This window comes from Lutra lutra, chromosome 1 (assembly GCF_902655055.1).
Source record: "Lutra lutra chromosome 1, mLutLut1.2, whole genome shotgun sequence".
In the NCBI taxonomy this organism is placed as follows: domain Eukaryota; kingdom Metazoa; phylum Chordata; class Mammalia; order Carnivora; family Mustelidae; genus Lutra; species Lutra lutra.
In genome coordinates this window covers 191,953,334-191,969,733 of record NC_062278.1, presented here as the reverse complement: position 1 = coordinate 191,969,733, position 16,400 = coordinate 191,953,334, and the positions used below count along the sequence as shown (strand labels likewise).

The 16,400-nt window shown below is 42.0% G+C and overlaps 1 protein-coding gene across 2 annotated transcripts in view; it reads left to right on the top strand.

Moving 5' to 3' along the window:
* SYNPR (synaptoporin) overlaps positions 1-16,400 on the top strand; it is a 325,420-nt gene that overhangs the window by 285,394 nt on the left and 23,626 nt on the right. The window lies entirely within an intron of this gene.

Sequence of the window (16,400 nt, the reverse complement as noted above, 5' to 3'; positions counted from 1 at the left end):
TTTTTTTTTTTTTCTTTTGCAACCCTCTTAGCTCTTTCTCCCAGCTGGGCATCTTTATTTCCATTGCTTATTAGTAGGACCCTAATCAAAGCCACAGAGCCACACAAGGAAAAAATTTTCCCTGAGAACACAAAGGAAGTGACTCCAGATAAAAACTGGCTTGGCTCACTTATGAAGGACATGGTTATTAAAAATACCTGAGAGGTTGACCAAGATGTGATTTCACCTTCACTTGACTACCTACCTATCTGAGACCTGGAATTTTCAATCTGCCTCCATGTGGTTCTGAAATGTCTAAGAAGCACTTGATTGATTCATATGCTATCTCAAGAAATAGACAACTAAGGGGGACCTGGGTGGCTTAGTCAGTTAAGCATCTGACTCTTGATTTTGACTCAGGTCATGATCCTCAGGGTCATGAGATTGAGCCCCATGTTGGGCTCCACACTGCTGGAGTCTGCTTGAGATTCTCTCTTTGTCTCTCCCTCTCCCTCTGCCCCTCTCTCCCACTCACATTCTCTAAATCAATTAATTAATTAAACCTTAAGAAAGAAAGAAAGAAAGAAAGAAAGAAAGTCTGAATTGTAATGAGTTAGTAATGATCCATCTGTGGCCAAGTGAATCCACTAACCAATTGATTAGCCACACCTATGGGCAGAAAAATATGTTGATTGATATTGACAAGCTAGAAATTACAAGACCGAAAACAATGAGGTTATTACAGTGAAAAAATAACTTAGGAAAATTGCAGTTGAAGCTAGAGAAAAGCAGACTAAATTGTCTGGCACCCCAGTTTTACTTGGAAATAGGAAAATGAAAATCCAAGAATGTCTATCAGCTTCTTAAGCACCCACTCTGTGCGAGACATATGGGGACTACGGTAGCATGAGATATACAATTCCTCACCCTGCTGGAGCAGACAGTTATGTCCATAGAACAACACAAAGACACATTAGGATAAAAGCACAAAAGAAGTATGTTTTATTACTTCCATTAATAGAGTCCTCACATAGGAATCAATAAGAAAGAGCCTGTGGTATTGGCTTGGGTGGTCAAAGAAGGTTTATGAAGTCCATGAGACTTGTCAAAGAATAGAAACTAGCTGGAAGGAAAGGAGGGCGCTTTGACTGGATCAATGGCTTGAGCAAGAATGATGTGGGAGAGTGTGGAGAATAATAAAAGAGCAGATACTTTTCTTGCATTGCCAGCTTCCTTCTTTGGCAGAACTAGCCCTCTCCCACTCGTGCAGTCCTACTGGACTGCCAAGTGGTACCTCACCCGATAACATAAATGGTCAAATGACCCAAGCCAGGCAACTTTTGGAGTGGGACTTATGGAGTGAAGTTCTTCCTCTGGAATTGCAAGGTGAGGAAGAGATGAGTCTACTCGATGATGGCCACATTACTGATGCTGTCGAAAGAATAAAGCTGAGCAGAAATAAGCAGATTTTAGATACAGAAAGAAAGAGAGATAGGGAAAGACAGAAAGATACTTGACCCCCCCCCCCAAAAAAATGAGCACCTGGAGTTGGCCATACCTGAAACCAGCCACACTCTACACTCTAACCTTTCCAGATATATGGACTGCTAAAATTCTCTTTGTGCTTGCTGGTTTGATTTGGGTTTCTGATACTTGCCAAATGAAATGATTTTCACCTATACATAATGTCTAACCTTTCTGTAAAAAAAAAAAAAAAAAAAAAAAAAAAGCTATAAGAACTGATACATCGAAAGTTAGTTGTGAAGTTTAAATAACAAATAGCTAAACACACAGTAGATGCTTAATGACATTTATTGATTTATTTATTCATTCGTAGGACCAAGAGAGAATAAGGTGGGATAACTCTGCTAGTACTTTTATATCCATTATTACAAACAACTCTAGTTGTTGCCATTTGTATGGCTATAGAATATTTCATTATGTAAAGATAACATGAGTTATTCAACCCGTGTCTTATTGTTAGACTTTGAATTTTTCTCTCTCACAAGCCATGTCATGATAATCAGCCTTGCACTGAAATCTTTTTTTTTATTTTATTTTTTTTCAGTGTTCCAAAACTCATTGTTTATGTACCACACCCAGTGCTCCTTAACACATATTTACATATTTTGAATCATTTATTTAGGATAAAAGCCCCCAATTTTTCTTCCTGATTTTTAAAGCAGAAATTCCCTTAAATCTGCATAAACCATATCCTTACCAAATTACCTCTGATCTGAGTGAAAATTTGGATTCCAACTTTTGACTCTACCCTAGACCCTGCAATCGTACTACTCTTGGAGAAGAAATCTCCCAAAAGGATCAGCAAAAAGAATGTTTACTTCTCAGAGAAGAAAACAATAACACAACTTGTCCTAAGAATGCTGCTACTGACACATTTGCTTTGAAACTTGAGATACTAAGGGGACATCAAAATTCAATTCAAGCCGCATTTAAGTAGGCAGAAGCGCAGGCTTTAATTACCAAGGAGAACTTCCCAAGACAGGCATTAATCTGCATGGCAGTGTAAGCTTAGCCCCATGGCTGAGCTCCGCATACTGGTCCTTTGGCGGTATCCTTTCTCACTGAAGCTTGGCAAGTGGAGTTCAAGATCATTAATTACTCCGCAGGCCATAAACAGAAGAAAAAATCAAAAATAGAGAAAGTCCATGTAATGAGTTTTTAAAATAATAGAATGGCTATTTATAAGTTTCTTCCTGAGGCCAATGGCTAAAGTTCTGTATGTGGCAAGCCAGCCGATGGTTGGGGACCAGGAGTCTTTGCCCAGCCCTGTCAGCTGCAGTCACCTCCTGAGAGCCTCTGCAGAAATATGGTGGCTCTTTTCAAACCCCCCAATTAAGCTATTTCCCACAACTTGCCTTGGCTTGTTTTTCCCCGTGTGTTCTGTAAATTGTTGCTTTAGGATTGAAAAAAACAAGACCAAACTACATGGGATTAATATCCCTGTCTAGATGATCCCCCTGCACGGGACCCCATTCAGGGCTTTATAAAACCCTCATGCCTTAAAGATTGGCAAGGTTACAGGGAATGGGCTAGGCACAGGGCTGTGGAAAGGAGAGAATGGGTTCATATTGGGTTCTATGTATGGAAACTTTTTTAAAGATTTATTTATTTATTTTGGGGGGGTGCATGAGTTGGGAAAGGGCAGAGGAAGAGAATTTTCTTTTCTTTTTTTTTTTTTAATATTTTATTTATTTGACAGAGAGAGACACAGCTAGAGAGGGGAACACAAGCAGGCGGAGTGGGAGAGGGAGAAGCAGGCTTCCCATTGAGCAGGGAGCCCGATGCGGGGCTTGATTTCAGGACCCTGGGATCACGACCTGAGCTGAAGGCAGACGCTTAAAGACTGAGCCACGCAGGTGCCCCCAGGAAGAGAATTTTCAAGCAGACTCCCTGCTGAGCACAGAGCCCCCCTGGAGGCTCAGCCCCGTGACCCATGAGATCATGACCTGAGCCAATAACCAAGAGTCCAGGGCTCACCTACTGGGCCACCCAGGTGGCCCTGTATGGAGACTCTTAACAAAGTGGTCTCCTACCTCCTGTCTTTCATTCTTCCAGCCATCACTTCAAATGTCTCTGGTTTATGGAAATGAAGACTCCCACTAAATATTCCCCCACTAAGTAGTAAATATCTGAAATACTCCCTAAAGTCAGGATTAAAAGTGAAATTAATGACCTTCTAAGTTGGTCATCAAGAATAGGGTCTGTTATAATTCAACTCACATTCGTTGAGTTCCTCCTGTGTGTCAGGAACTGTGGTCAGCACTAAATGCACGGAGCCAGTGTCTGTTCCAAGAGCAATGTGGGAAGAACTCCCAAAAGCTCCATCTGGTGGATGTGTGCATGGCTCTTTAACTAGAACTCCAATCTCCCCACGCCCTTGACTTTCAGTTTAGGCCCATCATACATCTATCTGCAAGTTCCTCGTGCACCCGTAGGTGCACTTTCAGCTGTAGTTCAACTCAAAATCTTTCACTGATTCTTTCTACCTACCAAAACAAATGGTTCTAACAGGCTTTCATTTTCATCAAAGTTCCACTTCTAACTATGGGGCTTTTTTGGTCTGTGCTCTTAACTACTTCTTTTGCTACAAGATTATCCGGAGTCTCCTCTCCTGTCTTAAGCATTGTTCTTGCAACAAAGACTGATGCCTGCTGACTTTGAGTAAGGCATTATGCCAGGCAGGGGTCACCTAAGCCTGCATCTCTCCATCCTCTTTTGCCCCCTCACTTTATAATATATAATTTATCTCTCCAAAACAGAAATACTTTCTTTCCCCAAAGCTCTCGAATTCGGGAAAGAGGTCAGAAATTAAATGTTACCGCATCACTCTTGTTTAGAAATATAGAACCCATATTGGTGTGGGAAATAGGAACCCATTTTTCCCATCTAAAATTGAACAACAGCTAAGTAGAAGTGAAGGGATAGATTTAAATGAGAAAGGTTATATTAAATCAACCCAAATCAAAGCCGATTTCACTCCAGGATGTGTATGCATGAAAAGGTGTAATTATAAAAATTTGATATTCTGCTGCCATTATACATATTCACTTTATGACCTTAGACCTCCAGAAGCCTCCTAGGACTGCTTCCCAATTTTTAATAAGTATTGAGATTGAAGCATTTCCTGAAGGAATTAAAGGAGGGAGGCTTTTTTTTTTTTTTTTTTTTTTAAGCTTAGCAGCAACATTAAAACCAAGAAGCAGCTGTTCTACCGGGTTTTGTGTGTACTTTAAGAGCATTCCAAATAAAATGAACCTTTGGGGAGTCAGTAAAGAAATTATGGTTTGGCAATAAGGGGGACAACTGATCCATCAGGGAAAAAAATTTCTCACTATTAATTGCAACTTCTAAATAACATCAGTGGGTCTCTGTGCAGTTGCTGGGAATACTCATCTTGGGAAAAGGAGGGGTTTTCAGAGAGTTCCCAGAAGATTTGTCAACTTAAAGCCCAGGGCTACCAGCTGGATCATGTTCCAGTCATTAGGACACCATAATGGTCATCATAAAACCATTCCAGAGAAGGGCAAGCTGGGAATTAGCTCAGACAGGCCCATTCATTCTATGTGGCTGCCAACCTCAGAAGGATATTCTGTGGGGTGTCACCACACTTTAGGGAGCCTGTTAAGGAAGGACGTCAGACGGGTATCTGGGTGGCTTAGTCAGTTAAGCATCTGACTTTGGCTTGGGTCATGGCCCACATCGGGCTCCTTGCTTCCCCCCTCTCGGCTTCTCCCTCTCCCCGCCCCCTGTCCATGCTCTCTCTCTCTCTCTCACTATCTCTCTCTCAAATAAATAAATAAAAACTTTTTTAAAAAACTAGGAACAGCTTCAGGAATATTGAGAAGATGATTTTTATAGGCCATTTCCTCCATCCCCAAAATAATAATCACTACTATGAACCCCTCAGTTCCATGAATCTTTAAGTCAAATGTCAAATTACAGATGTAACCATTAATGCTGTGAGCAGCTTCAAAATCATGACTTCTTTGTCCTCCATCTTACCAGTGGAGGCTCAGAGAGGTTGTCACTTGCCCAAAGTCACAGAGCATGTTCTAGAAAACTCCATCGTTGCCCAGGTGGTCTGAGTCCACCAAGAAAGGCTGACGTGTGAGTCGGGCTCATCTTGCCACCTGCCTTCCCGTTATTCCATGTCATTCTGGTTCAGGGCAGACGCTGTGCGAAAGGCATATGTGGGTTGTGCTGTGATTTTTTTTTTTTGTCCTCGTTTACATCAAAACAATAACTGACTTGGGGACAGGATGCCACCACAGAAGTTGAGATAGATTTAACTGTTTTGCAAAGAACATTTACTTCTGAGACGGGCCAGGTTTCAGGCTCCCGGGTGGGTGCATCAGTTGGTGAAGCCATTAGTTGAATGTCAGGGCATTTTTTCCTTTTCCCTTGTAGAATCTGGGCTCTGCTTCCCCTGCTGTGGATGATGAATCTGAAATATTTATGTGGCTTTATAATGACTATTTAGCATTTAAGGCACCTGATATTTGCCGAAGTGCTTGACAATCCGTGTTTATTAACAGGAAAATAATGGCTAGAAAAATCTGTGCTGTGATATTTAGGGAGCGGGTTCCTTTGTGGCTACATACAGTATTTCTGGGAGCGATGTGAGGGCTAGTGATTCAGAGCGAAATTCATTGGCCGAACTCTGCCTAAGAGCTCATACTTAAGTTTCCACCTCTTTTACTGAGACTTTGTTCCCATGATTCTGAAGAATAGCATGATATTATGCATTCTACTCACTAATGAAGCATTTATTAAGTGTTGACTCCGTGTTAAAGATGAAGAATTAATAAGATTCTGTCCAAATCTGGGTTAGGTGCTCCTCCCATGATGCCTTTCATCTAGACTTAATGGAAGCTTCTCAACACTGGGATGGGAGCCTGGGCAAGGGGGAAATCTGGCAATGTCTGGACACATTTCTGGTTATTACTAGTGAAGGGGGTGCTACTGGTAGAGACCAAGGATGGAGCTTAACATCCTGCAAAACACAAGACCCCACACACACACACACACCAGCACAATGAAAGAATTACTGGTACAAAATGTCAATAATGCCAAGTTGGGGGAACCCTGTGGCAAGCCTGCCTCTTGGGTGTATAATTGTTTGGGTATATGTCAGCCTCCCCCCTTGAAATCTCTGAGTGCAGAGACCATTTCTTACTTCTCTTCGCATCCCAGCACCTAACACATAAAGTACAAAATTTGGTATATGGTGTTGAATGAATTCACGAAGATGGTATCCTATCCCTATGAGAGCCTGAGCTAGGTAAACTGAGATAGGTAACAGGTAACAGGTAACTGAGTAATAGGCTGTTACTGAGATAGGTAAACAGGCACTCTAGGGATAAAACATGTCTGGTCTTCAAAGTACAATCAGATAAGAGCTATTTTGGGTGACCTCATCTTTTATCATCCAGACAGATATATTTTTGAAACAGAATGCGAACCCTTTCAAGTCATGAAGGCAGGAGTACTGATGGAACCCTGCCGCTGGCCTATCCATACAGACCAGGCACATTTATAGCCCACACGTTCCTGGGCAGCCACCATGAAGCAGGTACCAATGCTTCCTGGAATCCACGACCACACACATGAGCTAGGTATTAGCTATATAAAGGATTTCATGGGGAGTTGGAAAGTTTACGTTGCTTGTTACAGTATAACAAGTTAACAGAAATAAGTAAGTAAAACCCTGCTAGAAGCTTGTTCTTCATTCCCGGTCCCCATTTCATGCCCACCCTCTGCCAAGAGCTCTGAGGCCAACAACTTCTTCCTCTGCTTCTTGAACCTTCCCCCACCAGCCTCTCCAGCTTTCCAGACTGTCCTTCCTCCACGATCTCCCTGTTGCCCTTTCTTATCACAAAGGTGTGGCACTGTCCCAGCTTCTATCCCTGGACCCGCTAGCCTTGCCGGGTCACCAAGCAGAGGAAGCAGTTAGGCATGGTCAATAAGATAACCTTTCCCAGATACGGTTCTCATGGCTCCCACCTCCAGGTGGGGTTTCTGTCATGCTGTGGCTACAGACAGAAGGGCTGGGCTAACCCTCCCTGGGATTATAGGGAAAAGCTTTACAAAAGAAATATGATTCAGAGTGTTGTCAGTTCATTCAAAGGAAATGTAATCATTAAGCCCCTGAGAACATGAGAAAAAGTCTGTACTTCATGTTTCCTGGATGAGTAGAATTATCTCCAGCAGCTGGCATACTTTTATAGCGGGGAGGGAGAAGTCAGAAAGACCTTCTGTAGGAACTTCTGAGAGTGAAGTAAATAATGGGTGTGGTTTGTGACTTCTCCAAGCCTAGACTTTGGAAGAAAGACACTGAGACCACAAGTTGTCTACTTATTTGTACTAAACTCTGTTTCAGAGTTTATCATCTTCAGTGCAGTTATTATGAAGACAAACATCTACTTTCTTCTAATTCGAAGTCTCATGGTTTTGTTCTGAGCAACTATTAAGGACCGTAAGGTGACTATATTTAACTTTAGATAATATAGCGTCCTTTATTCTGTAATGCCATCTGATACCCAATCACAACAGAGAAATCTCCAACTGAGACTGTCTTAGCCAGGGCCGCCTCAACTAGTTTCAGAAGGTTCTCCTCGCCACAAGATCCACAGCGCCCATCACTCTTACATAGATTTAGAGATGTCACTACTTGGAGTGGGAGTTTAATATCGAGTGGACCTTTCAGAATAAAATGTTACTGGTATTTGATATTCTCCATCCCAGCTGGCTTTGTTCGAGTACATGAAACAAACACCAGATGGTAATTTGTATAAGGATAAGGGGACTGGTGCTAATTTTAGAAAGTTCTTGGCCATTTCTCTCACCCAAAGTTAGGAAGGGAATTCTCAGTTGGAATGACTTTCCAAGTTTCAAGAAGCAGCTGTCTGATTTTCTTAAAACTGTGCCATCATTTTGCTTAACAGTATGCCAGGCCAGACCACAGTATTCCTCGCATGGAAAATCTACGCTCTAAATCTTCTCCCTAGTCATGGGTAAACACGAAATCTTCTCCCCAGTCCCTGGTAAACACATCAGCCAGGACAAAGGTGGGCCTCCGAAACCCAGGGCCCACTGGCCCATTGACACTCCATTTCCTCATTCAGTCGCTCTACCCCTAACCACTCCCAGGGTAGGTAGTTCAACGGGTTGAACCCGTTTTTTTTGTCTCCGGTCTCAGCTGTCTGGTGACAGTCTCACCAAAAAGGCTCACTGGAGAGCGTTAAATGCAAGTGTACTGATGCAGAGACTGGGCAAAGCGGGGCCTGCTGGCAGTTTGTGAGACGGGTGTCTCTACAAGTATGGTTGTCACACTCGGTTGTAAGGTAAGCTGTGAACCAGGGAGCAACAGGCGGCCGGTGAAGGCAATGCTTAAAGGCTGTCTGCACATTCACATTTAGCTCTTAAGAGAGGGAAAGCTTTCTACTTGGATTCAACAAACAGTTACTGAGACGTCATTGTCTGCCACACACTATGCTAGGCTCTCAGGTCCTGAGGAAGCTGAGTTTCGGGAGTCCCAGCTTTAGAGTTTGTGGTTCACTGGGGCAAGAGGGATGGACAGATGGTTATATAAGAAGAAAGGAAGAAAAGAGATTGAGTCCAACCACAGAAAGAGGATTTTTTTTTTTTCCCTGAGGTATGGATGGTCTAATGTGAAAACAAAAGTTAAGTTTCTTTTTTTTTTAAGGATTTTATTTATTTATTTGAAAGAGACAGAGCATGAGTTGGGGTGAGGGACAGAGGGAGAGGGAGAAGCAGACTCCCTGCTGAACAGGGAACCCACCGCAGGGCTCGATCCCAGGACGCTGAGATCATGACCTGAGCTGAAGGCAGACACTTAACCAACGGAGCCACCCAGGGGCCCCAAACACTGGGTTTCTATCGGCAAATACAGCAGGAAGCTTCTTCCATGAGGAGGGAAGCAGAGTGAGGAACAGAACACAGAAGAGGGCAGGAGAGTGTGTATTTGTGTGAGAGACAGTGTGGGTGTGTGTGAGTGTGCATTTGTGTGAAGTTAAGTGTGGACGTGGTGAGTGAAGGTGTGTGAGTATGGGTGTGAGGGAGGATACATGTGATATGGGTGTATGTGAATGAGGATATGTGTGGTGAGGTACATGAATGTGAGTGCATGTGTGAGAGTGTGTGAATGTGTTGTGAGGGTTAGTGTATTTAATGTTGAAGCATTTAGTAGATAAGGCTACTAAAGGTGGGATAACCCTAATTGTGGAGCATAGATTTATAGTCTGTAAAAGATCTCTGACCTTTTTTCCTTACCAAAAAAAAAATGTTCCAAAGCCACGATGAACTCCAAGACATTTATCTACACAACTGGAAGTTTTCTCTTGGAGAAGGATATTAGCAGGGGTGCCTGCGTGGCTTAGTCGGTTAGGCATCTGACTCTTGATTTCAGTTCAGGTCATGATCTCAGGGTTGTGAGATCGAGCTCCGCATCGAGCTCCATGCTGTTTATAGAACCTGCTTAAGATTCTCCTTCTCTCCGTCTGTCTTTCCCGCCCTCCCCACTCCCTCTCTGAAAAAAAAAAAAAAAAGAAGAAGAAGAAGGATATTAGCAAACCTGTGTTTTAAAAAGCTTGTGTTAACAATTAAATAATACGCCAGTAATAGAGGTAGGGGGCTGATTAGCAGATAATTGCAATAGTCTACAGAAGAAGCAGTAAGAGTCTAATCATAACCTCAACTTTATTGAGTACTTCTACGTGCCAGGCATGAAACCAAGGGCTTTGCATGCATACTTTCATTTAAAGTTCACGGAAAGCCTAGGAACTAAGTGTTTTCACTTCTGTTTCAAGTGAGGCCCAAGGTAAGTAACATGGCTGATGAATGGCTAAACCAGAAGTGCCTCCAGATCTGTGTGGTCCAAGGCTTGGGCTGGCAGACACCACCTTACACTAATCCAAAGGAAGGCAGGAAGGAAAGGGGAGGGAGAAGGAGTTTAACGAGCCTCCCAGTATAACATGAGATTTTTGTCTTCAACCAAGCTGATACCTGCAGAAGGGAGAGTAGGTTTAGGAGGAAGAGACATGGAGCTCTTTTTCGAACACATTAAATTGAAGAGTGTAGGACATCCATGTGTGGATAGCAGCAAAGAGATAGGGTGTGGGTCTGCGGTGCAGAGGAGATCCTGAGAATGTGAAGAGAGACAAGTGCAAGGAGAAGCTGTGACCCCCGAAACTCCCATATTTTAGGAATAAGTAAGGAAAGGGCTCTCAAAGAGAACCTCAGAACTCAAGTTAGCAGTGCTGACCATGAGAAGATCTCCCATCTAAACGATTTTGAAATGAAAAAAAAAAAAGAGAGAGAGAGAGAGATTTCCTTTAACCACCCCTAAGCAAAGAGAAGATTTAGAAAAATAGTCGTACCTCTTATCATGAATATAATTTTAATGGGGTACACAGAACGCACACCTACATCTTGATGAAATAACCATCTAAGAGTCTGACCCACGTGCACACCAGAACTTCCTAAGTTCAGGGGGGCAGGTCCATGAGCCAACATACTGAGCTGGTAGAGTTTTTAGTGCTGTGTATCCAGAATCGTTGAGTTGGGTCCCCAGTAAATGGAAATACTATGCTCCTGGCCAAAAACCCAGGTGTTTTCTGTGACACCTTCTCTCCACTTGTAAATCAAATCCCTCACTAAGGGCCATCAAAATGATCTCCCTATTATCTCTTGCTTGAATCCACTGCCACTTCCCTAATCCAGACTGTTGTCATCTCTTACTGAAAGCATTACCACAATCTCCTACTTCTCCCCATATCCTTCCCCCAAATCCAATTTCCCTAAAGCAGTATATGTTGTACATTTGTTATCCCATCCTATAAAGAATCTCAGACCTAAAAAGGTAGAAAATCATGTTGGAGTCTCTTCAAGAAAATTAATTAAAGCCTTCACTTCTCTAGATTGATAAACCCACCAGGCTCTCTCCCATCTCAGAGCCCTTGTGCCTTCTTTTCCCTATGCCTGGAAGGTTCTATCCACATATTCCATGGCTGGTTGCCTGATTTTCTTCAGGAACTTCCTCAAAACCTACCTTCTTTTTTTTTTTTTCTTTAAACAACTGATTTTTTTTTTTTTTTTTTGAAGAGCCACTTTCAGGTTCAAATTTTTTTTTAAAAGATTTTATTTATTTATTTGACACAGAGAGAGAGAGAGAGAGAGAGCACAAGTAGGCAGAGAGGCAGGGAGAGAGAGGTGGGGGGAAGCAGGCTCCCTGCTGAGCAGAGAGCCCAATGTGGGGCTCTATCCCAGGACCCTGGGATCATGACCTGAGCCGAAGGCAGAGGCTTACCCCACTGAGCCACCCAGGCGTCCCAAAACCTAACCTTCTTAATAAGGTCTTCCTGGCTGCCCTACCTAGAATTTCAGCACCCACTCCCCCAACCTATCAGGTTCTACCCTTCTTTCCTGCATTATTTTTCTGCCATAACACTTAACCACTGCCCAAACTACTATGTACATCAGTTCTTCACCTTGTTCATTGTCTGTTTTCTCCATGGAAAAGTACATTCTGCAAGAATTTTTGTCTGCTTTTGTCCACTACTATATCCCTAATGTTTAAAAGGATGCTTGACACATGGTGGAACGTGAATGATCAAGGTTGTTTACTGATTTTTATTGTTGTTATTGCTTTTAGCGTTTTTTTTTTAATTGTCCTGGATCATCTGGTGAATTTTCCGAGTTCTCTCCTGAAGTGCCTAAGTAAATTTAAATTGTTTTTGAGGTCGTTCCTCATATCTAGTTACAAAAACAAACAATAAACTTGTTATCTGTCATTTTGAGGAAGAACACTGCTTTTTCTCCTTGCTTTTGAATGCCAAGCATGGCAGGGGTGTGGGGTGGGGGTGGAGGACTGTTCCATTTAAAAGTTATTAAAAATGAATTATGAATTTTCATTTGAAAGGTCTTCCCATTCGTGCTTATAAATAGCTGTTAGATGACTCAGTTGAGGTAGGAGCTCTCTAATGGCTAAGATGAAATTAGTCCTCACATCCATTTTGTATTTAGAAACAAAGAAGTTGGTGAATATTAGAAAAAGAAGGCTTTCTCTTTCATTGCTTTTTTATGAGCAAAGTTCATCAAAACCTCTTCAGAATAAAACTCACAGTTTCGAGCAAGTCCCACTTGTCTTGCAGAAAATATATATGTATTGACAATATGCAGGTGATTTAGCAAACACAATAGTATCTGTGGGAAGGACTGCATTTCTTCCCCAAATTTATGGAATTCAGTGCCCTAGGGCAACTCAAAATATGACTCAGAAAAGTACTTTATTAACCGTTCCTTGCTGCTAGCAATACAGACCCTAAATAAGGCATGACCTGCAAGGAGGGAATAAGCAGCTGCTGCTTAGCCTTCAAAATACTGACGCACGCACCTAATACAAATGCCAGCCTTTTAGTCAACACTGAGTCAAAACTGGCTCGATTTAATTATCACTCCACAGTCTCTGGCCCTGAAAAGCCAGTGGGTTGGCATCCAGCACACACAGTCTCACTTCCAGAAAGGATCCACTTCTGCCATCAGTGATCTGCTTTGGGAATTCATTCTTGACCAATAGGTCTCCTTGTGTCCAGTATATCTGGAAGTAATAATTTCAACAATTCCTATTTGTTGAGTATTTGCCATACACCAGGCATGCAACGAGTATTTCATATGTTACATCTCATTTAATCCTCACAAAACTTTTGTGAGATAGGGATTATCCCCCATTTTAGAGACGAGGAAACCAAGGTCGAGAAGGTTTGAGGATCTTGGCTAATGTCACACAATGAGTAACTGTTGAAGAATCCAGAACTGACGTCAGAACTGTGGCTCTTAACCCGTGTGCTCAGCTGCCCTTCTAAAGAATGAAAAAAGTGGAGATGGGGAAATGGTAAATAAGTGATCTCCAAGGGGTGTGTTTCTACCGCTCTTCTGAGTATGGTCAGAAAGCTATATACTAAAGAGAAAAAAGACTCAGCTGGTCTCTATTCCAAACTGACCCTTCATAAATTGCTTCAAAGGAGCATTAGGTTGAGAACCATTGTTTTGAACCTTTTGGGCCAGGTGGGGATGGGGGAGCTGTCACTAAAGCAAAACCAAGCAAAACAGCCTCATGGCCATTCCAAGCCAACAACACAGCAGAGCGAAGTGTACATGCTTGTAACATACAATCGTTCAATACATGTATTTAACAACAACAACAAAGGCAAAAACCAACAACACATGCGTGCACATCTAAGAAAGATGTAGTGAAAAAGAAAAATACATTTCAAACCTGCAGGCGATCTGCTGCCGTCCCATCCAAAAGCATCAGCAGAACAGAATGTTCTGTCTCAGCTCCCTCGTGGTTCTCACAGTGAGAGCATCTCCCTGAACTTGAAGTATATTCCAGTGTTGAAAGATCCACGTTTTTCATACTTGTCTCCTAAACACAAGCCTAGAACCCCATGGGCACTCAAAAGTAAGGATGCTGCTCACTATGGGAGACTGAAAGTTTTATCGAAGATTGTTTCGATTCTTGGAGATTTTCTCATTACGGAATCCCATCTCCACCTGTGTGTGATTCGACTCTCATATTTCCAACACGTTTTAAAAAGGTAATTGTGATTGCAAGTGTGGATTTCTTTTTAACTTAAGCTCCACACAATCACCTTCACAGGTCCCATAATTTGGCTTTCACGTTCTCTCAAAATCATCAAAACAAAGTACTTACAAAAGGTTTATTTCCCAGGTGTTTTCCAGTAGGCTCGATGCCGTTTGCCACCATGCGTAAACAGAATGGGGGTGGTTCCCAAAATATGGAACTGGGATGTTGCATACTTACCTCCAAAATGGTGTGCCTCTTTCTTTGTGCTCTTAAGAAATGCTCTCTATTTGGCTTCATTTTTGTAATAGTGGAAATGATTTCTTTAAAAAGGGGAATCATATTATGAACAGCACTTAATGGAGCAGCTCTGCAAACTGGTACAAGATTATTACATCTTCAGCTCATTTCTGCAAATTGTGTGGAATCAGGGTCCTCTTTGTGACCAAGAATATCTTACATAGAACCTTCGCTTTTATAATAGCCAATTTTTTTCCCTCTCATCAACAGGATACAGTGTGGCATATAATGAGATCTCATTACGACAGATTTTAATACACCACAGGTTAAATGGCGCCCACATAGGCTAAGTTCTCAAGACCAGATTCTAAGTGCATATTATTGGACTTTTGTCTGATAATGTTAGTCCTGATTCCCTGAAACTCAGCTCCACAGGTTTCATTAAGCAGCCAGTTAAAGAAAGGAAGGAAGGAAGGAAGGAAGAAAAAAGAAAAGAAAGGAAAGTAAGAAAGAAAGAAAAGAAAAAAACCAGCATATAGGTGTTTCTTCTTTATTTGGAAAAGAGATTTTTACTCTGCTTCTCTCTATTAGAAATAACACTGGACGAGGTGTTGCAGCAATTATAAAAATATTTTTTATACTTTTATATTTTTATTTTATATTTTATATATTTTATATAAATAAATTTTATATTTTATATTTCACCCTTCCAGTGAGGCACAACCTTAACGAAGCATTAATAATTGGGGGCTCAGACTCTGGAGTCAAACGGCATTTGTGTCCTGGTTTTACCACTTGCTATGGGTGACCTTGGACAATCTATTTAACCTCTTTGTGCCTCAGTAGTCTCACTTGTTAATTGATGGTAATAATAGTGCTGACCTTATCACTGAGAATTAAATGAAATTAACACTTAGCACAGTACCTGGTATAAAGAAATGACTCAATAAACACTAGAAGAGAGAAAGTTAAGAGGAAAGTTACCTTAAAATTGAATTGGGAAAATGAGACATACCTCCATGAAACTGAGGCCAAATGGCAGTGTGTGCAAAATGGTGTGAGAAAGCCTGTTGAGAGTGGGGCCGTGAAGGGCAGCGGAAGCCAGAGCACACTGGAAGGTTTTTATGGAGGAAGGTTCCTCATAGGACCTTGCATCTCACAGTTTGTTTGTGGACCTGCAACCCTGGCATCACTTGGAATGCAGACTTAGAAATGTAGACTCTCAGGGCAACTGGGTGACTCAGTCAGTTAAGCATCTGACTCTTGGTTTCAGCTCAGGTCATGATCTCAGGGTCATGGGATCTAGCCCCGTGTCAGGTTCCACATTCAGCATGGGGTCTGCTTAAGATTCTCTCTTTCCCTCTCCCTCTGCCACTACCCACTAAAATAAGTAAATGAATCTCTAAAAGGAAGAAAGGAAGGAAGAGAGAGAGAGAGAAAGAAAGGAAGGGAAGGAGGGAGGGAGGGAGGGAGGGTGGGAAGGAGGAAGGAAGGAAGAAAGAAAGAAAGAAGAAAAAAGAAAATGCAAACTCTCAGACCCACTCGAGACCTACTGAGTTAGAATCTGCACAAGATCCCTGGAGTTTCATGGGATAGGAAGTCGAGAAGCGCTGCCCTAGAACACATCTCACCCCTCAGAGCTCTGGGGCCTGTCATTATCTCTTATCATAAACATCAGTCTTCATAAAAGAATAACACTGGGGAGAGGGAGACTCTACTCCCAAACACTCCCACTGTAAAAAACTGTGAATGTTAAATTATAACAGTTACATGTTGGAAATAGGATAGAACTGACAAAAATAAGTGGAATCAGTTAAATAAAGCATGAAACATAAGTTATGATTCAATTAATATTTATGCCTCGACAGAGTAAAAATCACAAATATTTATTTCATCCTGACTGAAAATGAAAACCAAGAAAACATGTGATGATTCTCTCTGGGAGGATTTGGGCAGAAGTCCCTGGTACCTTCAGGCTTCCAAAAACATGTATTCCCCTAGAATGCAAACATTTCACTTCCATGGCCTCCCCACCCATCGTCCTCAAGCACAC